Source organism: Heterodontus francisci, chromosome 47 (assembly GCF_036365525.1).
Source record: "Heterodontus francisci isolate sHetFra1 chromosome 47, sHetFra1.hap1, whole genome shotgun sequence".
In the NCBI taxonomy this organism is placed as follows: Eukaryota; Metazoa; Chordata; class Chondrichthyes; order Heterodontiformes; family Heterodontidae; genus Heterodontus; species Heterodontus francisci.
In genome coordinates this window covers 5152782-5177571 of record NC_090417.1, presented here as the reverse complement: position 1 = coordinate 5177571, position 24790 = coordinate 5152782, and the positions used below count along the sequence as shown (strand labels likewise).

Sequence of the window (24790 nt, the reverse complement as noted above, 5' to 3'; positions counted from 1 at the left end):
CATTTTCTGCCTAATTACAGCGACCATTTAAAAAAATAACTCAGCATTTTCAGTTTCATAATTAAATGTTACAGAAATTTAAGACCGATAAATTTTTCATCTGCCATATTTTCCAAATGAACATTAAAAAAAGAATATTTTGTTACTTCAGAATTTTTGAATGATGTGCAAATACTACATAAGTCCGAACATTGGAAAAAATGATCTAGATGAGGTAACAATGAAACTGAGTAATTTCATTTCCGAATATCAGTCTTGAGTATTCCTGGAAATACATACTGAGAAACAAAAATCTTCAGTGTGTGTTTTGTCTTTATTTCTTGTTCAGTGACTTACATTGTAAAAACGTCATTAGAAACGAACCGTGCATACCTCTGTTGTGAACTATATCTTATGTCAAGACCACTTTTGAACAGTTGATAATGAAATCAAGGTAATTGTATTAAATAATTTATAATTATGAAAATACATTTTTTTGATAATTCTCAATTCATAGCCAGAAAACTGAGAAAAATTGACTATGACATTAAATTGTATCCTAAAGCTAAAAAGTTAAATGACTGAACTGCTGTGAAAAAAACATTGAAAAAATTAAGATAAAATGTAAATTTCACAAATTGAAGTACTTACCCAGTGGTGTGAGAGAAAAGGATGAAAAGAATGCTTTGTTTGGAAAGTTCTCAGATACATGAGCTTCTCAAAGGAGTAAAACAGCAAGGAGCTATTTTCTACTGATCACTCTTTTTGAATAATCCAGGCAATATTTATGGTGCCACTAACATCAATAGTTTTTGGGGAAAAAATTGGTTCTCACGAAGCCGGGAAACAATTAAAAAGGAAATGGCAGTATATTAATGATGTATAGAATACCAGAATATTGAACTGCTTTATATTCACTCCTGCAGCAAATACGATCTTCCAATAGTGACCTTCATCATCATTTGTTCCTTTGAAACCTGTTATCACAAGTGTATGATTCACAAATTCAGATTTCTGGCTGCTGTCCTTGTTACAGTAATTGTGTTGTTCTCCTGGGTATTAACAGTAAAGATGTCGCCATGTGCTCCATCATAGGTTGTGACTCATTTCAAGCGCCCCCGAGTTCATTAACACACAGGAAAGTGAAGAGGTGGCCTTTCTTCCCCTTTAATGTTCATGATTTCAAATGTATATACAGTCAAAGCATCATATTATTGAGGTTACAGTAATTATTTGAGTTTGGAATTGACTGAGACTTTGCAGCCATTATTGAACGGTTGAATTATCCTCATTATTGTCAGCATTTTCCTTTCTTCACATTCATGGTTGCCACAGTACAGAAGGGGGATTTCCCCACCTCAAGGCTGGGCCAATCACAACGTCCTTACGCAGTGTGTAATAACCTACGTACAGTTGTAGTCATCACTCAGTATCTCCATTAGATCACTTACTGTCAGCAGTTGAAATGTTCCTACCCAACCTTAAGTTATATATAATAACATTTAGTAAAAATAGCAACCCTTTTGCATAATTCAAAGTCTTCAGTGTTTTACAAGACAAAAAATCCTTGGGTTGAGAGACATTATTAACCATGAGAGTGAAGTATGAAGCACACTTCTGATTTGTATTAGTACCGAAAAGCATATTTTAGAATATATTATTGATGATCTAGAAATTAAGAGTATATTTTCCTTTGTTAATTTCATCATATTAGATTTGTAAAACAAGTGCCCTGCAAACTCCGCGGTCAGTTCTACCAGCAGAAGGACAGCAGATGAAATGCCAGTTACTTCAGCTCCTGACTCCACTATTATCCAGTGTTATGGGGAGGTCATCTCACTAAGATGGCAGTAGCAAACACCTGCGCTAGTACAGGTACATCTTGGGTTCCCATCAGATAAATGGAAAAAGTCTTCCATGGATGAAACAAGCAGCACCAATGGCATGATTATTTATTTCAGTAGACCCAATAAGCCCCCTTTATGAAGGGGCTGATTTCAATGGCAAAATGGTGCATTTTTTATATATAGGTCCAGGCCAGGACCTTCACATTGGCCCCACTTCCCCTGCTCCAGCAACTGATTCACTTGGTTCATTCGCACATCCAGGGTGCTGGATATTAGTGAGGCCAGAGTTGTGAAAATTCCAAAACATGGGAACTCTTTCCCTTTGGCCCCACCTCTCTGATGTGAAGGGCCATGACTGAGGTTAGCTATATGTTCTTCCCAATCCTAGCCCCAAGAAAACTAACAGCCTGGGCTGGGACCTGACTATTTTCTTCCCCCTCCACTGTATACCCAGCTATCTTACATCAGTCGGACATTGTTGAATCATGGAAACTTGGGCCATATTTCCCCACTTGAAAGTGCTGTATATTTTTCTTCTAAAACTAACTGATAGAGGAAAATATACCCAACAGTGCTTTCTAACCCTTTCAGGTTGCTACAATGGGAGCAATTTTCTGAGTGGTGAGGCACATCGCCCACTGCCACTATTTTTCCTTTCATTAAAATGAATGGACAGATATTTATGGTGGTTGGTAACATTCCCCGACACCAGTACATGCTCAGAAAATTCCTCTCTCTGTTTACATATTGGAATTTGAAAGAAAGTGACACTGCATTAAAGTTTCAAATAGATGGCAGAGCGCTGCAAAGTACCATGTAGTTTTTTAAATTCTTTCACAGGATGTGAGCATAACTGTCTAGGCCAGCATTTATTGCCCATCTCTAATTGCCCTCAAGAAGGTGGTGATGAGCTGCCTTCTTGAACTGCTGCAATCCATGTGGTGTAGGTACACCCACAGTGCTGTTAGGAAGGGAGTTGCAGGATTTTGACCCAGCGACAGTGAAGGAATGGCAATATAGTTCCAAGTCAGGATAGTGTGCGGCTTGGAGGGTAACTTGAAGGTAGTGGTGCTCAGTGCATCTTCTGCCCTTGTCCTTCCAGATGGTAGAGATCGCGAGTTTGGAAGGTGCTGCCCAAGCAGCTTGGTGAGTTGCTGTAGTGCATCTTGTAGATGGTACACATGGCTGCCACCGTGGTGGTGGAGGAAGTGAATGTTGAAGGTGGCGGAAGGGGTGCTTCTTGAGTGTTGTTGGAGCTGCACTCATCCAGGCAAGTGGACAGTATTCCATCACACTCCGACTTGTGCCTTGTAGATGGTGGACAGGCTGTCAAAGATGGCTGGATTCTCTCTTGTTGGAGATGGTCATTGCCTGGCACTTGTGTGGCACAAATATAACTTGCCACTTATCAGCCCAAGCCTGAATGTTGTCCAGGTCTTGCTGTTATGGACACGGACTGCTTCAGTATCTAAGGAGTTATAAATGGTGCTGAGCATTATGCAATCATCACCGAACATCCCTACTTCTGACCTTAGGATGGAGGGAAGGTCATTGATGAAGCAGCTGAAGATGGTTGGGCCGAGGACACTACACTGAGGAACTCCTGCAGTGATATCCTGGAGCTGAGATTATTGACCTCCAACAAGCACAACCATTGCCAAGTTATATCACATGATTGGATCAAAAGTGATATCAGGACTTATTTTACTGCCTGATATAAGTAGCTATCAAAACACCTCTAAGCAGAAAAGGAAAGTTCAAATTGTTCTTGTGGAATCAGGAGGAACAGCAGTGCTCCCCTGACTTCAGAGTAGCTCCAACTGCCTTCCCATTGCTGCTCCACCCCAACCCCAGAGCTTAACTTGAGCCACTGCCATCTAGGAAAGCAGCTCAACATTGATCCTGTTCAAATGGATGAGCTGTCCGTGAAGGAATGACAAGCGTTGCAGCTCACCCAAATAATATAAATGAGGCTGGAGGCCACAGGCCTCCCAGTTCAGGCTTGTGCTTCATTTCAAGACTAAAAGTGAGCCGAAAAGAACTTCCATCCCCTTGTCTCTTAAACATTGCAGAACAGTTTGTACTGCTAAAATATTACACAGTAGATTGGAGCAATTAAAAAAGTCAAAATGTTTCCAAAACATTATAAAATAATTAACAAAAATACCAGTTTCCAGCATTGCCTTTACGTGAACACGTAGAGCCCTCCAAACTATTACCAATGGAACGGAGTCCCATATGACTGACTAAAAATTGATTTCCTCCCATTGTGGGGGTCGTGATCTGCCCATGCCCAGTCCCATTGAGACAGGCAGCATGCAAACAGGTCATCTGCATGATTGTCGCATTCAGCCAAGCTAGGCTGCTGGTTGACTGACAGGCTGAACACTTTTCAGGGGGCCGAGCAGCAAGCATGGCTGGCACGTGTTTCAGCTAGCCTGCACCTCTTAAATGTAGCCCATCTCTCCGAAAGGGGAGATGCACTGTCTGATAGTGGGTATTCACTGACACGATGGTTTGTGCATGGTCCCAAACCAACTGTACATTAATGGAATAGAACCCTTTGCCGTTCCTGAACCTCGCCCCGTTGGCATGGGGAGCCCGCAGAGCCACATGCATGAGTCGATGACTCCCTGCACCACTGGCAATCCCAATATCCCAGCAAAACCTGTTTAGAGAGAAAATAATGAACTCGCCTCTCCCTGTATACAGAGCCTCGTCACCTCCTTGACACAGCGATGGAAAGTTCGCTATGTCGCCTGCTCCCATCTTGAAGGATCCGGACACGTAGGAGCTTAGAGCGACAATGACCTTGACAGCCACTTGCAGTGCCGTCCTCACCCTGGTGTGAGGCTGCAGGTCCTGTTGAAGGAGGTGACAGTTCTGTGACCACCTCCTTGGTAACTCTCAGGCTTCTTGGCCTTTTGGCTAAGATCAAGTGTTGTATCTGTTCTTATCAGTGCTTATTTGATTAAGAGACCATGATAATTGCCTTTTGATCCTGGGGAAGCTTTGAGTAAAATGGCGAAAACCAATTTTCGAGCTTCGGGCCAGGGAGTGCGCAACACCGTTCGGGTGGTCGTGAAGGACAAGGAAGGAGATGCACCGGTCGATCGCACCTTCTTCATCAAGAAAATTCTCTTTGATTGCTGCGGATTTCAAGCGACGGACCTCTTCTGCCTGCAGGATTTCCCCAGCAGTGGATACTTCGACGTGACGTTCTAGAACGTGGCGGGATGCATCAAGTTCCTGAAGGCGTTCAAGGAGAAAGGGGACCGGGTGCCACTGTCGATCCTCACAGCGGAGCCGCTCTTCACGCTTCCGTCACAACGGGACCGGGTGGTGACGATTCACCTCCACAACCCCCATGTTCTGGTGGTGGATGTACTCACCTTTCTCGCCAGGTACGTCGAGGTGGCCGGCAGCAGCACTGATGTCAAGGATCTCTTTGGGATTTGGACCAGCAAGCGGCAGGTCAAGGTGACCTTGAAGGTAGATCCCAGTGGTGCCATCATCCACCCTCCCTCCAGCTTCGCTATCGGGGGAAGTCGAGGCTTCTTGGTCTACGCTGGGCAGCCCAGAGTTTGCCGCACCTGTGGCAAATCTGGTCACATGGCAGCCAACTGCAGCACGGTTGTTTGCAAGAACTGCAAGGAGGAAGGCCATCAGACCAAGGACTGTAAGCAGGCTAAGGGTTGCAACTTGTGCGGTGCGGCAGGCCATCTCTACAAAACCTGCCCCAAATGCTGCCTCAGTTATGCTCAAGCGGCAAGGCCCAAGGAAAAGCCGGGAGATGGTTCGACGAAGGCGTCCGCTGTTGGAAAGGAGACCAGCATCCTTCTCCGCAGTGAGGAACTTCAACCTGAGAAGGAAGGGGAGGCAGCTGAAACCAGCGACCCAGCACCGACCCAGCGCCTGGAAACCCCTCCTCCACAGACAGAATCAATGGAGGAGGAGGCAGCAGATGGACAAACAGGTCAGTGGCAAGTGGTCCAGAGGAAAACTGCAAAGAAAAAATACCCCAAAGCCAGTGGCAAGAGGAGGCTATCTTCTGAATCAGACTGCAACAACTCCTCTTCACTGGACGGGGGAATGCTGGAATGACAGCCCCTTCAAAAGAGGCGGCAGAACTCAGAGATGGATGATAAAGCATCCCAGCCCCCGGGCACTGGAAGCTGTGATGGGCCCGGCGTGCCCCAACCCCAATGCGCCACACGTAACGACGTGGCCAACGCATCTCAGCTCCGGGACACCGGGAGCAAAGACACGTCTGGCGCACCTGAACTCCGGGAAGCCGGGAGCAGTGATGTTTCCGAGGAGGAACAGATGGAAGCAGCTGAGGACAACCCAATCCCCTCTGCCTACAAGACCCCCCAATGTCACCCGAGCGGAACAAACACTGCATGAAAAAGCAGGAGGGGTTTCTGAGCCCAACCAACATGAAACTGCTTGCGCACACGATGGGTATGCAGGAACATCCCGAAGGACTGGGACTAGCGAGGACAAATGGTATGGGAAGCAACAAATAACTTTTTAAAAATGGGTCTAAGAATTGCTTCCATTAATGTGCGTAGCATTAAATCTACTACGCGATGTGTTTCAACCTTGGATTACCTTGCCAAGGTCAAAGCTGACCTACTGTTTCTGCAGGAGTGTGGAATACCACACCTCGGCAGTGGTCGCGATGGTGGTCCCACAGGCCATCGATCTGGTCGGGGGGTAATGATTGCCGTTCCTCCGGCCTGGGTATTCTGCTGCGGGGAGGTAACTTCACCATCTCCGAAGTTAAGGAGGTGGTGGGCGGTCGCCTCCTCGTAGCAGACGTGATGTACAACAACGCTCCGCTCCGGTTGATCAACGTGTACGCCCCGGTACAACGCAGCGAGCGGCTGACCGTCTTCCATCAGCTCCCACTGCTGCTGGCGACGTCCAGGCCGGTCATCCTAGGCGGTGACTTCAACTGCATCATCGATGCGGCTGGACGATCTGGCAGTGACGACAGCAAACTGGACGCTACGTCCAGATTCCTAATGGAAACAGTTGAAGATGCCAAACTGCACGATGTCTTCAGTAAACCTGCAGACGGAGCGCAGCGCAGATACACATGGTCAAGATCGGACGGGTCTGCCCGTTCCAGGATTGACTTCCTGTTTGTGTCCCGTGCTGTCACGGTCGGATCCACCGACGTCAAGCCGGTGTTCTTCTCCGACCACTGCCTCTTGCTGGCCGACTGTCACTTAAAGGACGACCAGCGGGTTGGCAGAGGGACGTGGAAGCTCAATGCTACACTGCTGACCCCAGAGAACGTTGAGGAACTCAAAAGGGATTACAAAGGTTGGAGGACCGTGAAACCCCTCTTTGAGTCTCCAGTTCACTGGTGGGAAGCGATCAAGGAGAACATCAAGAGGTTCTTCATCCACAAAGGTGTTCAGAGGGCGAGAGAGAGACAGAGGGAAATGTCACGACTCCAGAAAATTATGCAAAATCTACTCCGGTTGCAGTCAATGGGGGTCGAGGTCAAAGAGGACCTCCAGGAGGTGAAGAGCCAGCAGGCCTCGCTCTTTGCCAAGGAGGCCTCCAAGATCATCTTCCGGTCCAGAGTCCGCTCCATCGAGCAGGATGAGACGTGCTCGCGTTACTTCTTCCAAAAGGTACACACAGAGAGCTCTGTTATCAGCAGCCTGAAGGAAGAAGATGGCTCGGTAACGTCTTCGCAGTCCGACATACTAAGGATCAGCAAATCCTTTTATGCTGGGCTGTATGACGCGAAGCCCACAGACAGCAGAGCCTCCCAGTCCTTCCTGTCATCTATCACAGAGGTCTTAGATGACAGCAGGAGGGAGAGATTGGACAAGCCGCTAACTCTGGACGAGCTGACAAAGGCCGCCGAGTCCTTCGAGACGAGTAAAACTCCCGGGAGCGACGGCTTACCGGTCGAGTTGTACTCGGCCCTGTGGGACTGGGTCAGCCCGGACCTGCTAGAAGTATACGAGAGTATGCTCCTGGCCGGCAGCATGGCAGAATCCATGAGGAAAGGCATCATCACCCTCATTTACAAGCAGAAGGGGGAGGGGGCAGAAATCAGAAATTGGCGGCCCATCTCACTGCTTAATGTTGACTACAAGATTCTGTCCAAAGTCATAGCCAGTCGAGTCAAATCTGCTCTGGAGCTGGTGATTCACCCCAATCAGACCTGTACTGTACCCGGCAGGAAGATCTCTGATAGTCTCGCGCTACTCAGGGATACGATCGCCTACGTACGGGACAGGAGGGTGGACACCTGCCTCATCAGCCTGGACCAGGAGAAGGCTTTTGACAGGATATCGCACACCTACATGATGGACGTGCTATCCAAAATGGGATTTGGGGAGGGAATCTGCAATTGGATCCAACTGCTCTACACAAACATCAGTAGCGCAGTCTCAATCAACGGGTGGGAATCGGAAAGTTTCCCGATCAAATCTGGAGTCAGACAGGGCTGTCCTCTCTCCCTGGTCTTGTTTGTTTGCTGTATTGAACCCTTTGCTGAGTCTATTAGGAAGGATGCGAGCATAAGAGGGGTGACAATCCCAGGCAGCGGAGGCACTCAGGTCAAAACCTCCCTGTACATGGATGACGTCGCCGTCTTCTGCTCGGATCCGCTGTCCGTGCGCAGACTGATGAGCATCTGCGACCAGTTCGAACTGGCCTCGGGAGCCAAAGTTAACCACGGCAAGAGCGAGGCCATGTTCTTTGGGAACTGGGCTGACCGATCCTTTGACCCCTTCACCGTCAGGTCAGATTACCTGAAGATGCTGGGGATATGGTTCGGAAGGGCCGGGGCGTGCACCAAAACATGGGAGGAGCGAGTAGCCAAGGTACGACAGAAGTTGGGCATGTGGGGGCAGCGATCTCTCTCCATTGTAGGTAAGAACCTGGTCATCAGGTGCGAGGCACTCACGTTGTTGCTCTACGTGGCGCAGGTCTGGCCCATACCCCACTCCTGCTCTGTGGCAGTCACCCGAGCCATTTTCCACTTCATCTGGGGATCTAAAATGGACCGGGTCCGGAGGGACACGATGTTCAAATCTCTGGACAAGGGCGGGAAAAATGTACCCAACGTGGCCCTCATCCTGATGACCACCTTCGTGTGCGGCTGCATCAAGCTGTGTGTCGATCTCCAGTACGCAAACTCCAAGTGTCACTACGTGCTGAGGTTCTATCTGTCCCCGGTGTTGCGAAGGATGGGCCTGGGCACATTGCCGCGGAACGCTCCGTGCAGTTGGGCCGTGCCGTACCACCTATCCTTCGTGGAGCAGTTTCTGCGGGAAAACACCTTTGACCACCGGTCCATCAGGCAGTGGTCTGCACGGAATGTCCTCAAGGCCCTACGGGAAAAGGAGATGGTGGATTCTGTCGGATGGTTCCCCGAGCAGACCGTCAAAGTCATTTGGCGGAATGCCTCATCACCAGAACTTTCAAACAAGCACCAAGACGTAGCTTGGCTGGTGGTGAGAAGGGCCCTCCCCGTCAGATCCTTCATGCACACCCGAAGTCTCGCCCCCTCCGCACAGTGCCCCCGCGTTGGCTGTGGTGGGGAAGAGATGGTCGCCCACCTCCTCCTGGAATGTGTCTTTGCAAAGCAGGTGTGGAAAAAGATGCAGTGGTTTTTGTCGAGGTTCATCCCAAGCAGCTCTGTAACACAGGAGTCTGTGCTCTACGGGCTGTTCCCAGGGACGCACACAGAGACAAACATCAACTGCTGCTGGAGGACGATCAATTCGGTGAAAGACGCCCTTTGGTCTGCCCGAAGCTTGCTGGTCTTCCAGCGCAAAGAGTTGTCCACCAGCGAATGTTGCAGACTGGCACATTCCAAGGTCCAGGACTACGTGCTGAGGGACGCACTAAAGCTTGGGGCAGCCGCAGCAAAGGCTCAATGGGGAAAGGCCACAGTGTAAGGTCCCCCCACCAAGCTGAACTGAGGGGCTGGATCCATGGGAAACCCCTCGAACTGTATCGTTAATATTCTCAATTTCTGTAAATGTAAAACTGTAATTGACATGACAATTGTGAAATGGAAGGGTTGTGAAGAAACTCATGTTAGTATAGAAGGAAACTGATCTCCCTTGCAATGTTTGTATTTTTTGGTGCTGTTTGAAACTGTTTGGCAATGTAATTTTTGCAGATTTTTATGAATAAAGTATATTTTGGAAGAAAAAAAAACTCTCAGGCATTTCAGGCATTGCTCCTGGCTGAATGGAAGTAGAAGTGCTCCCTGAAAGCTGGTGATGGGAAGGGACTTCTGCAGAGAGCCCCCCCTCCTCCTCCTCCTCCTCCTCCTTCTGTGCAGAGCCTCTCCTCTCTCTCGCCTCAGCTTCATGTCCCTGTCATGTTGCAGATCCAGAGGCACTATGGCACCCATACCTGTCGCAGCCATTGTGTGACAGGACACTAAAATCTCTGCCCACCCTGTACAGATGCAGCAACACTTCCTGCCAAATCCAACAACTCATCACTCCACCACCACAAACACTCCATTGTACTTGCACAAGTTTTGCAACAGCAGAACTAAGTCAAAAGCACCTTCGCTGCAAGTTGGATGACTGACCCTTTAAATAGAGCTAGTGGGTGGAGTTTCCTCGTGCAGTTGAACACATGTTCAGTTGTAAGCGATTATCATTGGCCAGTGGTCTTGCACAGTCCAAATTTCAAAAACGTATGTTCGATCAGCTGAAATAACTGTTGGATGTCGTGATCTGTCCATGTCGAAAGCCAGCACCCTTTCCACATGGAGCGCACCATGGATCACACCAAAAGTTGCAGGAAGCGGGGCTTGCGGCATTTTCGGACTTTGGTGCTTTCATCGCGCCAACACCAGTGGTGTTACAGTGCCCAATTTTGCAGCTGATGCTTTCCTGCATACGGCATTCAGAATACTTTATGAAATTTGAGATGACAGCACAAAATGTTACATCACCAATTTTCTCCCCTTCCTTTCTCTTGTGAAGAGATTGGCATAATTTGAATTGCCCAGTCAGGGGTGGTGGGGGAGTTCAGCTGTGGGTGGAAGTTCGGGTGCGGGTGGGGTTGTGAAATCCCCAGAAAATGCAGGGTCAGAAACCCGAGCTGATCCTGCCCATTTTCGCGTTTTATAGGAGCACATTTGTAGGTGAGCAGGAAACTCCTCCCCTCCCCACGGAACTGTCGGGTCAATGATTTAAATATGCAAACAAACAATTCATTTCAGCTTTAACTTAGGATTCTGGATTCAACAGCCAGGGCATGGGTTTTCCGAATGATATGGAACTTGCCAGGTCAACAAGGCGAGCGCACAGCAGGTAGTCATTGATCAATGAAAGTGACAGGCGTTTTAGCAACGAAACTGCATTGCTGCTAGCCTGCCTACATGAAAGGCTTATGCTTGCAGCACTTGTTTTGCGAGTCTCATCTCACTGCTTGACAGGTGATTTCCAACATTTCACCTCTCTTGGACTTTACTCACCTTGATCTAAACTTCCCTGCTGTCAGTCTTCATTGGAACATGGGGCAGCTTATGCAGCTATAGCATGGAACTCTTGAGGAGGAACAGGAGCAGCCAAATCAACATCAACTGCACCAACAGCAGCAGGAACCACACCAGCAGCCACAGCACCAGCAGCAGCAACAACAGCTGCGTATTCAGGTGCTTAGAGAGATCTGGGAATGCTGTTCAGTATGCCCCAGCAAGGGTCTCCAGAATGATTATCGCCTGCTATGCCTTGCAAAACATTGCACTGCAGACAGGAATAAAGCTGCAGGAGAAGGAAGGAACAGACTGCTTGGCATCCAAGAAGAAGAGGAGGAAGAGGAGGCTACTGTCCACTTGGAATTCAGAGTACAGCAAAATAGACAGGAGGAGAATGAAGAGTTTAAATGTGTTTGATTCATTTTATAAACATACATCATGCCATAAACATTGTTATACACACTCAAGTGAATCCCCTTGTACACCTATGAAGTCTTTCCCATCCATTTCCTATTCCCTCTACGTTTTGCAACCCCTGTGGCCTCAGCAGAGCGAGAGGTAGGCTGCTCGTTTCCCATGTCCATGGTAGGCATCCTCCTGGTTTAGGAGCCTGTGAGGGCCTCACCAAATATTGTCCAACCTGCAGCTGTCACTCATTCAGGCAGGAGGCCTCATATGGCTCTGTTGGCAGTGGGGGAGGCAAGTGATGAGAAATTGGAGCACCTTGAGAAGAGTCCCACTTCCATGTACCCTTTCTCAATCTTCCCTCTCATGGCCCACCTCCATTTCCCTGCTAGCCAAGAGCTGGAGAGCACGGCTGCATTTCAGTGAAGCATTGAGACACCAAGGTGAGGCCTTCCTCCATCCTGTGTAAAGTGGCAGACAAAGGCTGAATTTAGCCCAGAAATTGGAGGCATTCACGTGTGTCACATGTGCAGTCGCGCCATTGCAATTACACGGCAGGTGGCTATTTAGCAAAATGGACGCGCGATCACCCTCAATCACGTGGCGGGGGCAGGATGCAAGATGCTGATTACGGCGTCAGCTAACAGCGGATCAGGTGCTGGTGCCAGCCCTGCAATCACTCCTGCCTTGCAGTCAATAGAAGCTCTGTGTGCAGTGAACCATAAAAATTTACAGCACTGTTTACTACACCACCCAAGTCCCCCTTGGAAGAGTGGACAAGATGACCGAGAGTAGACTGAGTAGTGAAACACTTAAGTGATGCCTCCATGCAGATTCTCCTCCAGGCTGCAAAGGAGAGGCGGGAGGTTCACTTCCCTATGATGGCAAGAAGAGGTCCTCCTGCCTGACCAAGCAAGCTTGGGTGGAGATTGCAGAGGAGGTCAGCAGCTGTGGGGCCACCTGACACAAGGGGGTCAATAACCTCCTGCATTCAGCCAAGGGGAGTTCTCCGTTGCAATGCTCTTTTTGGGGTTTGCATGTGACTACACAGTCGAGTGTACGACCTAGTGCGATGACAGAGAGGTAATAACCTCATCATGATAGCTGCATGACTGATTCTGGGCCACATGCCACCTTCGTTCATATCTTTCCCCCAGTAAATTCCATGACAGCATGTCAACATGAGATATATCAGATTCCCCTAGTTGGGAACGAGGGGCCCATAGTAGCAGAATTGTCATGGTGATACTTACACCAATCCATAATTTCTCCAACTTCCTCTTTCAGGAGAAGAGGGCCTATAACAGGAGAGGGGCGGCCAGGACTGGAGAAGGGTCCCTGACATTCGTCCTCGAAAACATGTCGAGAAACAGGCTTTAGAACTGGTGTGGAGCCAGGGTGGACGCGCAGTTTCTGACAGGAAGACTGGAGTCCCTGCGCAAGAGATTGATTATTGCCATTCATAAATTATAGTGAACCACATCAGGCATGTTTGGCATAAAGGAATACGTGCAGCCTAACCCACACGTGTTTCTGTTCTCTCATACAGGTCGGTGTTTGCAGGTGACTGCAGCCATAGAGGGACAGCCGTCAACCTCTGAGGAGGACCCGTCAGAGGATGCAACATCCATGACTCTCCTGCATCTTCCACCAGTGTCGATACTTTCACCTCAGTGGGTGATGATCGGTATTAGAATTAGGGTCACTAGCTGGTGAGAGCACTGTCTATGTGCCAGAGCAACTGGCTGAGGCTGAGACAACCGAGACCTCCAACAGTCGGAGAACTGTGGTTGGCCTGGCCCATGCTGAGTCCTAGGCTGATGATGAGCCTTTGGTGTCAAGAGCACGGCATGCTGGAGTTGTGCAGTGGGGGGGGTTAGGCAACATCTGGCCGAGATGCTGGAGGCCATGCGCAGCCATGAGCTGATGATGAATGAGTCCATTCATGCCATGACTCAAGCATATGAGCACACAGCTTCCTCCATCAAGAGGCTGGTGACCCTCATGAAGCCAGACTCCACAGATGCACAAGGACCTGTACACCATCACCTTGGCCATGAGATCAACTCAGCAGTGGCAAGGTAAGAGAAGGACCAGGAGCCTGGAGACTTCTCCTGCTCCTCGTCCTTCTCTGATGGGCAGGGTTCCAGTGAGCCTTGAAAGGGAGGAGGAAAGATCACCTTCCACATCTGGCAGACACGACGCCCAAGGAGACTCTTGCACTCATGCAGGAAACCCTCAGGAAGCTGGGGCCCTCCAGCCCTCAGGCACCCAGAGACGGCCGCCAAAGTCATCTTCGGCCAAGGGGCATCCTGATCATCAGCCTGCCTCCAGCACAGCTGCTAGTACAGGGGAGTCACCACATAGGAGCACCCGCAAACATATTAAGAAAAGCACCTTGCCACACTTGGGGATTCATGAGTGTTGCAAATATGTTCTTTGGAATTTAATTAAATATTCTTTTGTGCCAATCATTAGCCATCCTTGTGTTAAAACCATACTCCATCATGCCTTATTTATTTATTTCGAGATATAGCACTGAAACAGACCCTTCTGCCCACCGAGTCTGTGCCGACCAACAACCACCCATTTATACTAATCCTACATTAACCCCATATTCCCTACCACATCCCCACCATTCTTCTACCACCTACCTACACGAGGGGAAATTTACAATGGCCAATTTGCGTAACAACCTGCAAGTCTTTGGCTGTGGGAGGAAACCGGAGCACCCGGCGCAAACCCACGCGGTCACAGGGAGAACTTGCAAACTCCGCACAGGCGGTACCCAGAACTGAACCCGGGTTGCTGGAGCTGTGAGGCTGCAGTGCTAACCACTGCGCCACTGTGCTTTGATTGTGATCTTCTGACTTCCACCCTACGCCTTAGTGCAGTGCCAACATGACCACAGCCCTCATTATATTGGCAATGTGACTGCAAACCTCATTAAAGTATATTCTCCCATGGACACTGGCATGCATTGCAGCAGCTCGGCATTCAGGGAACACTGATGGAAAGGAGGCAGCAGACTGCATGCATGAAGGTTAGTCTTTGTTGGATTCTCAGTGAGTGGACATCAGAGTGGCTGAAAGCAAGTCATTATGAGGCTGTCTCTTGCCTCATTTGCACATCACTCAACATGTCTGGCCTCCATTACTGTATTCTCATCATTCATTGCTGTTTTCCCCTGTCTCTCCTCTCATAAGGTCAGAAGAACTAGGAGCAGGAGTAGGCAATTCAGCCCCTCGAGCCAGCTCCGCCATTCAATACGATCATGGCTGATCTCATCTCGGCCTCAAATCCACTTTCCTGCCCGTTCTCCATAACCCTTTACTAATTAAAAATCTGTCTCTCTCCTCCTTAAATTTACTGAATGTCCCAGCATCCACCGCACTGTGGAGCAGTGAATTCCACAGACTCACGACCCTTTGAGAGAAGTAATTTCTCCTCATCTCTGTTTTAAATCTGCTACCCCTTATCCTAAAAGTATGACCTCTTGTTCTAGATTGCCCAAGAGGAAACATCCTCTCTACGTCTACTTTGTCAATCCCCTTAATCATCTTCTATACCTCAATTAGATCTCCTCTCATTCTTCTAAACTCCAGAGAGTAAAGGCCTAAACTGCTCAATCTCTCTTCATAAGACAAACCCCTCATCCCTGGAAACAATCTAGTGAACCTCCTCTGAACTGCCTCCAATACAACTACATCCCTCCTCAAGTAAGGGGACCAAAACTGTACGCAATACTCCAGGTGCTGTCTCACTAATGCCTTGTACAGTTGCCACAATACTTCCCGACTTTTATATTCTATTCCTTTAGCCAGGAATCCCAAAATTCCGTTTGCCTTCCTTATTACCTGCTGTACCTGCATACAAGCTTTCTGCGATTGTTGCACAAGAACACCCAGATCCCTCTGCACCGAAGCACTCTGAAGTTTCTCTCCATTTAGATAATAATTTGCCTTTCTATTCTTCAGACCAAAGTGGATAACCTCACACTTATCCACGTTAAACTCCATCTGCCAAATTTTGGCCCATTCACATAACCTATCCATATCCATTTGTAAATTTCTTATTTCTTTATTGCAACTTACTATCCCACCTATTTTAGTGTCATCCACAAATTTGGCTTTAGTCCCTTCTATTCCTGCATCCAAGTCATTAATATAGATTGTAAATATTTGGGGCCTGAGGACCGAACCCTGTGGCACCCCACTAGTTACATCTTGCGAACCAGAAAAAGACCCATTTATCCCGACTCTGTTTTCTGTTCATTCGCCAATCCTGTATCCAAGCTAATAAATTGCCCCTAACCCCACGTGATCTTCCCTTGTGCATTAACCTTCTGTGCAGCACCTTATCAAATGCCTTCTGGAAGTCCAGATATACTACATCTACAGGATCCCCATTATCCACTTTACTTGTTACCACTTTGAAGAATTCTAGTAAATGAGTCAAACACAATTTACCCTTCATAAAACCATGCTGACTCTGATGGATTGCGTTTTGACTTTCTAAATGTCCTGTTATTACCTCCTTAAGAATGGATTCTAACAATCTCCCAATGACAGATGCTAAACTAACTGATCTGCAGTTTCCTACTTTATGCCTCCCTCCCTTTTTGAATAAGGGTGTTATATTAGCTTTTTTCCAATCCACTGGAACCTTTCCCGCATCCAGGGAATTTTTGAATATTATAGCCAATGGATCCACTATCTCCGCTGCCACTTCCTTTAAGACCCTAAGATGTAGGCCATCAGGCCCTGGGGACTTGTCTGCCTTCAATCCCAATCGTTTGCTCAGTACTTTTTTCCTAGGTGATGATGATTTTTCTAAGTTCCTCTCTTTCTATATCTTCTGCATTTCCTGTTACTATTGGGATGGTACTAGTGTCCTCCACCGTGAAAACTGAGGCAAAATACTGATTCAGTGTCTCCGTCATTTCTGTGTTCCCCTCTATTAACTCCCCAGTCTCATCCTCCAAAAGACCAACATTCACTTTAGCTACTCTCTTGCCTGTTATATACTTATAGAAGCTTTTGCTATCCTTTTTTATATTTTGCGCTGGTTTTCTTTCATAATTTACCTTTGCTCTTTTTCTTACTTTTTTTAGTAACCCTTTGTTGATCTTTAAAAGTTTCCCAATCTTCTAGCCTGCCACTGGCCTTTGCAATATGGTATGCCTTAGTTTTTGCCTTCATGTTATCCTTAACTTCCTTGCTTAGCCATGGATGTTTTTTCCCCCTCTTAGAATCTTTCTTCCTCTCTGGAATATATTTTAGTTGGGAGGAATTGAATATCTCCTTAAACATCTGCGTCCTCCTCTGTGTCCTCCTCATCAGAAGATGACTGTCGCTCAAGCCTATGTTCTTCATGTAAGGCCTCCCCACCTCTGCAGATTGTGCAGAGCACAGCAGACCACCACGATACTCGAGATGCTCGATGGGTCATACTGCAGAGCTCCACCAGATCGATGGAGGCAGCGGAACCTCATCTTCAGCAGCCCAACGGCCTGCTCGACGGTTGCTCGGGTGGAACCGTGGCAAGTGTTGTACCTCTCCTCCACTGTATTGCGAAGGTTCCTCACAGGTGTAAGAAGCTATGTCTTCAATGAGTAGCCCTTGTCCCCAAGAATCCACCCCTGAAGTCGAGCGGGGGGATTGAAAAGTTGAGGCACCTGGGACTGTCGAAGTATGAAGGCATCGTGGCTACTTCCCAGGAAGCGGGCACACACCTGAAGGAAATGCTTTCAATGGTCACAGACCACTTTATAGGAACCCTCACAACATTTAAGAAGTATTTAGATGAGCACTTGAAATGTCATAGCATACAAGGCTGCGGGCCAAGTGATTGAAAATGGGATTAGAATAGTTAGGTGCTTGATGGCCGGCACAGACACGATGGGCCAAAGGGCCTGTTTCTGTGCTGTATAACTCTATGACTATGACACTTGAACGTTGCCTTCCTGTTGATGAAGGCAGCTGCCGTGGGAGCCTTGATGGCCACATGCATGCAATCTATCACACCTAGCACCTGTGGAAATCCATCGATGGCCTCAAAGCAGATGGCCCTCTTTCCCTATCAAGGTTGGTCCGGTAGTAAACATAGTCGCCAGCCCTCTTGAACAGGGCATTGGTCACCTCCTTGATGCAGCAGTGGGCTGCGGCCTGGGAGCATCCACATATGTTCTCGGTAGATCCCTGGAAAGATCCAGATGCATAGAAGTTTAGTGCCATGGTAATCTTCAGGGTCATTGGCATAGGGTTACCCCCAAATCCTAGAGGTCACAAATCATCCTGCAGAAGGCTGCATAAGTCGGTGATGGCCTCCCCGGAGAGCCGCAGTCTTCACTGACAGTGTCACTCGGACAATTGGAGGTAACTGATGCAAGTCCAATAGATTTTCTGGCATATGTGGGCCCTTCATGGCCTGACCATCTGCTGCTGCTCTCATCTTGGAGCTTCAGGGTCAGACACAGCTGCCTCTTGGGCCTGACTCCGTCGGAGGTGCCTCAACATGCCAAAAACACAGGGTGTATGCGACCCAAGGCAGGTGACCTGGGGCTTTCGTATCACTTCAGATGCAGAGACAACCCTGCCTTGGCAACTATGCATATCACTATTTGCTCAGCAGAATGCTTGATGTACCTCAGAACTCAAACTTACTGATGGGCCACCATCCTTTACAGCAGTGTGAGCCACCACACACAGTAACACAGCAGTTATGAAACCCTATAATGCCCACCCACACCCAGTCTAAACCCTTGCAGAGCCCCCGATACACCCAAACTCCTTGCAGAGCCCCCCGATAAGCACAACTGCCTTGCAGAGCCACTGATACACCCAACCCCCTTGCAGGTCCCACATCAACAGAGCGACAATGGCCTCAGAACCCCCCCACTTCCCCTATGCTGCAATGGTCAAGATACCGCCCCGTTGCAGCACTGAGGCCTCTCGGCTTGATGCTACCAGCTTTCAACGGTCGCAAACCTGAAGGCATGTGACTGCTGCTTATCATTCACAACAGCATGGTCCACTCATTAAATCTCAAATAATTACATTTAAATTCACGTTAAACAGCATTTCAGCAATTCAAAATAGTTTCCCTTCGAGCCGGGGCAGCAATTCCACCATTTCCGCCCGAAGGGTCACTGACCTGAAACGTTAACTCTGCTTCTCTCTCCACAGATGCTGCCAGACCTGCTGAGTATTTCCAGCATTACTTGTTTTTATTTCAGCAATTTCGCCACAGTACTTTCCCATCTCTGAGAAAATCTGGAACCTACGGATTTCCAGGCGGATGGGTCCGCTGCGATTCTCCGTCCCCCTATGCCACCATACCCACCTTAAACGGTCGCACAAAATTAATCCTAAAGTGTGCAAACCATTGGTCTGAGCCAGCATGCACTCATTTGTCTGATTATCCAAGTATATGATTACTCTTTCCATGAAGGTGGGCATCAACTCAAATGCCTATCATTCCACTTATGCTAGAGATGGACTCCACCAATCTCTCTTCATGGGTCCACACTGCCTCTGGAAATGTTGACAGAAGCACCCAAATTTCCTGTTCCTGCTCCAGAGGTTCCCTTTTCCTGGATGACCCCGGAGGTTCAACTTCCTCGTAGTGTCCTGCGCCCTCTGACAGGGATTCTCCACTGCTGTACCCGTCTCCTGCACCTGCTCACGTGATGTGTGTTTCACCATGTGATAGCCTCGTTATCTCTACTGTAGTACCGATGGAATTGTGTGTATCTTGTTACGACCAGGTGAGAAAGGTGTCTTGGGATCCCGCTCAGCCTTCACCTGGTCTTAACATAACAGGGTATAATTTTTAAACACACAGTGTTTTTAGCTCCCACTTGGTGAATCCTTGTTCATCACTTTCCTATTATAAGGCAAAGAAACTAGCTCCAGCAGGTTTTCTTAGGTTTAAAGAAGAAAAGTTTAAATTTATTCAACTTGAACTTAACCTTTAATTCGGTTGATGCTCACACGAGCATGCATATGCGATACACACATCTTAAGAGAGACAGAAAAGAGTAGAAGAAAAATAAAGTGGAAAAGTTTGAGGCAATATCTGAAGAGTTTGTGTTACGGTTCTTCAAGCTCACTGTAGAGTCTTTGATTGTAGGCAGATCTTGCTTTTTGTTGGGGCCCAGCATTTTTCTTAAACCTTGTTCACTGTAAAAGACCTTTCTCTCTTGGGGTCATGTGTCTTCAGTGGATTCAAAGGCTTGTGAGAAAGAGATCGGAGCAGACAGGAAAAATCTTCTCAGTCCAGAAGCAAAAAGTCTTGCCGTTCAAACTGTCTGCAGAATTCAGAAAACTCCAGGTTGCCAAGCAGGTTCGTCATCTGACTAACTGGTCTGACCACATCTTGGATTGTATCACCTTAGCAGTCTCTGGAATACTCCTCTTACACACAATACCTGGTGATCAAGGTCCATTCTGGGTTGAATGTGTCAGGAAGTGGTCCTTTGTCCTTTTAATCACTGTCTGTTAATATGCAAATGCCTTTTCCAGCCACAGTTGATCTGTTTAACAAGTCCTTTTTTCACTCCAGTAACAGTTTAAAATCAATGTTCATGACAAAGTTGATGTGCCTCATTCTTGGCAGGTGGGGGCCTAGCATGACAATCTGCACTAGTTGAGGGTGAACATGAGTCATGTGAGGGTGCATCCTCAGAATACTCAACCTCCTCCCACTGCTGCTCCTCTCTCACCCTTGAAGGACCTGTGGGTGATGAAAGACATGCATTATTGCTGGCATGGAAAAAGGTTCAAATTCTACATGGTGCATCTCATGACATTTCATGCAGTGGTGACATCAATTCAGCGTGACTGTTATGCACCAAGTGGCAGTGTGATATCTAAAGCTGTCACAGGAATGTGGGACACCCCATCTCTCCATCGCCAACACCCATAGACTCTGCCAACCTGCCAATGTCTAGAGCCTACTCCTCTGCAGCAGTCAACGTGGCTACGACTGCAGGTCCACCCCTGTTCTCTGCCTTTCGCTGGAGTTATGCGCTTTCTTCTCTTGCAATGAGAGGAGAGAGTTATCAGTGAGAAGTTCAATGTGTGGAATGATGGAATTACGTTTGTGGAGGATGAATAAGAGGGATGGGGTGTGAGATGACACTAAGATGTGAGTGTTGGCTCTTCAGAGGCAATGTCTGAAAGGAGGAATGAGTGAAGCTGCAAGGTGTGTTGTTCTAAGGAGTGCTGTATAAGGGGAATGCTGGGGAAAATCAAAGTATGGGGATTGGCACCTGAAAGTCTTATGCCATTCACCATTTCTGCCTTTATTAGTTCATTAAATCTCCAGCTTTGAGGCACCACACTACTGCTGCTCATTACCTTAGTGACCTTCAGCCATGCCTGCTTAGTCTAGGCAGCTGGCCTCTTCCTACCATCTGTGGGAAACAACCTTTTGGTCTTCATCACCTCCACGATCACCTCCAGGCAACAGTCAGCGAACTGGGTGGTGGGTGGGTGGTGGCAGCTTTCCCATGTCGTTCTTCCACCATTCTTCTTTCTTCTGCCTTCACAAGGAATGTTGGATGCAGCCATTCTGACCTTTACAAGGATCCATTTAAATACAGAGACGTCCAATGACACTACGATCGTGGTCAGGAAACCCAGAAGCGGGATGCTAATGCCGTGCTGAATTAAACAGCCACGATAAAGCCCACGACTGAAACAAATGGGTTCTTGACCTGGTGTCACCCACCCCATTGTGAGAGGGTCTGTTACAGTAAATTTCCACCCATTGACTCTGGGATATAGTTCCATAAATTCATGTGCCATCCATCACATATTTATATTGAGCCTTGACAGAAAACCTAACAATCAAGTCTAATCCTATTCTCACACAATGTCCACTTTAGGTAGTGGTGACGAGTTAGTGATCAGGAATGGAAGCTGATTTTTCTCGTTTGTATCCCCTGCTGTTCCCGTGATGGCCTTGTGGATTTTTGTCTTTTCTCTCTCGGTGTTAAGCATTGCCCAGCTGGTGCCGAGAGACTAATATTCTAATATTGGGCAGGGAGCTCTGCATGTCTAATACAGAATCTACCTGACTTCCCTCCAATTAATTTAAAATGAAAAAAAGACATATGTGATTCTTACCAGCAGATTTTCCTCTCTGCATTCTGCTCAAGAGATGCTCAACACCCAGGCAGTAAAGATGGAAATCTACTCCGTCATGCAGTGTGGCACTGTGCCATGGAAACCTGGAAGGTTCCAGAAGCTATACCTGATCTTTGCTGTAAGATCAAGACAGCTGCTTCAGAGCCCTTAGTCTGAGAAAAAGAAAAATCAACTCGGGTTCCCACTCATGCAAAGCAACATACAGCAGGAAAATACTGCAAATACTCAGCACGTCAAGCAGCATCTCTGGAAAGAGAAACAGAGTTAATGTTTCAGGTCGATGGTCCTGATGAAATGCCATATTCCCAATCCTTTTGTTGGACTTCAGCTGAAGAAGGCTTGGCTAAGCTTACTTTTAAAGAAAATACTGTTTCAAAATGTCTTCCTAATATGATTGAAATTATTTTGAAAAATTGCAAGCTTTGTAATGAAAGATTTTAAGCCACCCCTCTGCACCCACCACCCCGCCCAGCTCCATGGCGCAATTCATTTATCCAGTGAATCAAGGGGATGGCCAATGTTCATTCCTGGCTAAAATGTGAAGTATGGCCACTTGGATAGTGTATCAAAATACTGCCAGCATCTTTGGAACCATATTCCAACATGAGCCAATACAATGTTTCACAAGAGGAAGGGAGAAAACATGGTAGGAAAAATGCATCATCTCTCCTATGTCACAGTGATGTTATATATAGTTGAAATAATGAAGCATTTAAATAATTTGCATTATTATTTAATTTGAGTCAAAGAAAGACTTGCTCAACATTTTTCATAAAAATAGTGCCATTTTAAACAATAACACCAACTTCACCATGTTCCACAAGTTCCATTCTTGCTTGCTAGTCAGAAAATTTTCATGAAACAGCTCCTTTGCTTCAGTGCCTAAAATGTTAAAATTTTGGACACAATGATACAATATATAGGATGCAATATATATGGGAAGAACTGACTGAATAACATACGTTTGGTGTATTGTAAATGTATTGTGAGATCAGGCAGATGAATTGTATAAACAATGTGGATGCTATGGGGTATGTGACTTATACAGAAGTGCTGAGAAATATCAGCATATACGTCATATAAAAGTTATTTTCCATCAAATAAAATGAATATTTCTGATTCAAAAGGTGGGTGATACTTAACATGGACCAATGATATATACATGCGTCATTGTTAAGGTCTTTTTGCTTCTCTGCATTCGGCATTTTGTTGCATTTATCTTACAGCACTGCCACTGGCAACAGCCTGAACTTTGGCAGTGGTACTGGCTATGGAGATTGGTTTCTTTTGGGGCCTCGTGAAGGCAGTCACACTGAAGAGACGGTACAAATGGCTGCCATCAGTAACGCTGGTTCCATTTTGGCTGTTGTCGGATATACTCAACAGCATTGCATGTTTCTATTCACTCGCTTGTCCAGACTTTCTCCAGCCATTAGTCAGGGACCAGCAGCCAAAAATTAAAGTTGCTGATCCCAACTTTCAAATAGCTACGCATGCGTAAGCCTGCATATGGCACACAGTTATTTGTTTGTGGTGCTGATCCACTAATGTAAATGCATTTGATTCCATAATGCCAACGCAGGATGAAAACTTTAATTTCTGGAGGCTGCTGCTTGCCTAATGATTGAGAAAAGTGGCGCAGTGGTTAGCACCGCAGCCTCACAGCTCCAGCGACCCGGGTTCAATTCTGGGTACTGCCTGTGTGGAGTTTGCAAGTTCTCCCTGTGTCTGCGTGGGTTTCCTCCGGATACTCCGGTTTCCTCCTACATGCCAAAGACTTGCAGGTTGATAGGTTAATTGGCCATTATAAATTGCCCCTAGTATAGGTAGGTGGTAGGGAAATATCGGGACAGGTGGGGATATGGTAGGAATATGGAATTAGCGTAGGGTTAGTATAAATGGGTGGTTGATGGTCGGCACAGACGCGGTGGGCCGAAGGGCCTGTTTCAGTGCTGTATCTCTAAACTAAACTATCAACAAGTAGAAATCTGCCTTCCTGACCTGCTCACCCATCAGCAGTAAAACAAAGCCCTTTCTACTTGAGCTGACATTATATACAGATTCCAGGCAACTTTTCCTGTCTAAAGCACAAATATAGACTGTAATTGTACAAATAATTTCCTGTTGCCATCCCTTTCCAATTTATTTTGTGTGTTAGATTAGAGCTCATTTTTTACAACACAATTTAACCAGAACCTTAACAAAACAGAATTGAAAACTGAACTATCATTTAAAATTGGTATTCACATGTGTCTCGGTGTCAAGTCTTCTACTGAGTTATTTTTTAAATCTAGGCTGACACTTAAAGTGCAGTACTGAGGGCAAGCTGAACTGTTGGAAAATGCCTACGTTTGAATGATACCGTAAACCGAGGCCCCATCTACCTTTTCAAGTGGATGTGAAAGATCCTATTGCACTATTTTGAAAAGCAGGGGAGCTCTCCCTGGTGACCTGGTTAATATTTAGGCCTCAACCAACATCACTAAAGTCGACTATCTGGTCATTATCTAGTTGTTGTTTGTGGGAGCTTGCTGTGCGCAAATTGGGTGCTGGGTTTCCTTCATTACAATAGTGACTGCACTTGAAAAAATAATAATTGGCTGGAAAGTGCTTTGGGATATCCAGAGGTTGTGAAAACACTATATAAATGCAAGTCTTTCTTTCTTATCTGATTCATGATTTACACACACCTTTGGATTGTACACAGCAGCTATATTTCCTTTAGTATTATTGCAAATGGACACTGAATATCACAGCCTTGGTTGTTGTTACCTCCAGATTTCTTCCAATTTTGTAATCCTGCCTCTTCTCAGAATTACTTTTCAGTCTTACTCCTGTAACCTATTAATGTGTAAGATCAAATATTAAGTTTGAAAATTTTGACAAAAGCAAAAGTAGAAAAAAACAAAAGAATTGAGAGA

General features: G+C 46.9%; 1 protein-coding gene and 1 pseudogene across 4 annotated transcripts in view; one reads left to right on the top strand and one right to left on the bottom strand.

The window, feature by feature from the left end:
• LOC137357103 (methylcytosine dioxygenase tet3-like) overlaps positions 1 to 24790 on the bottom strand; it is a 423938-nt gene that overhangs the window by 239680 nt on the left and 159468 nt on the right. The gene's annotated exons all lie outside the window — the stretch shown is intronic.
• On the top strand, positions 4735 to 4862 carry LOC137357277 (U2 spliceosomal RNA; annotated as a pseudogene).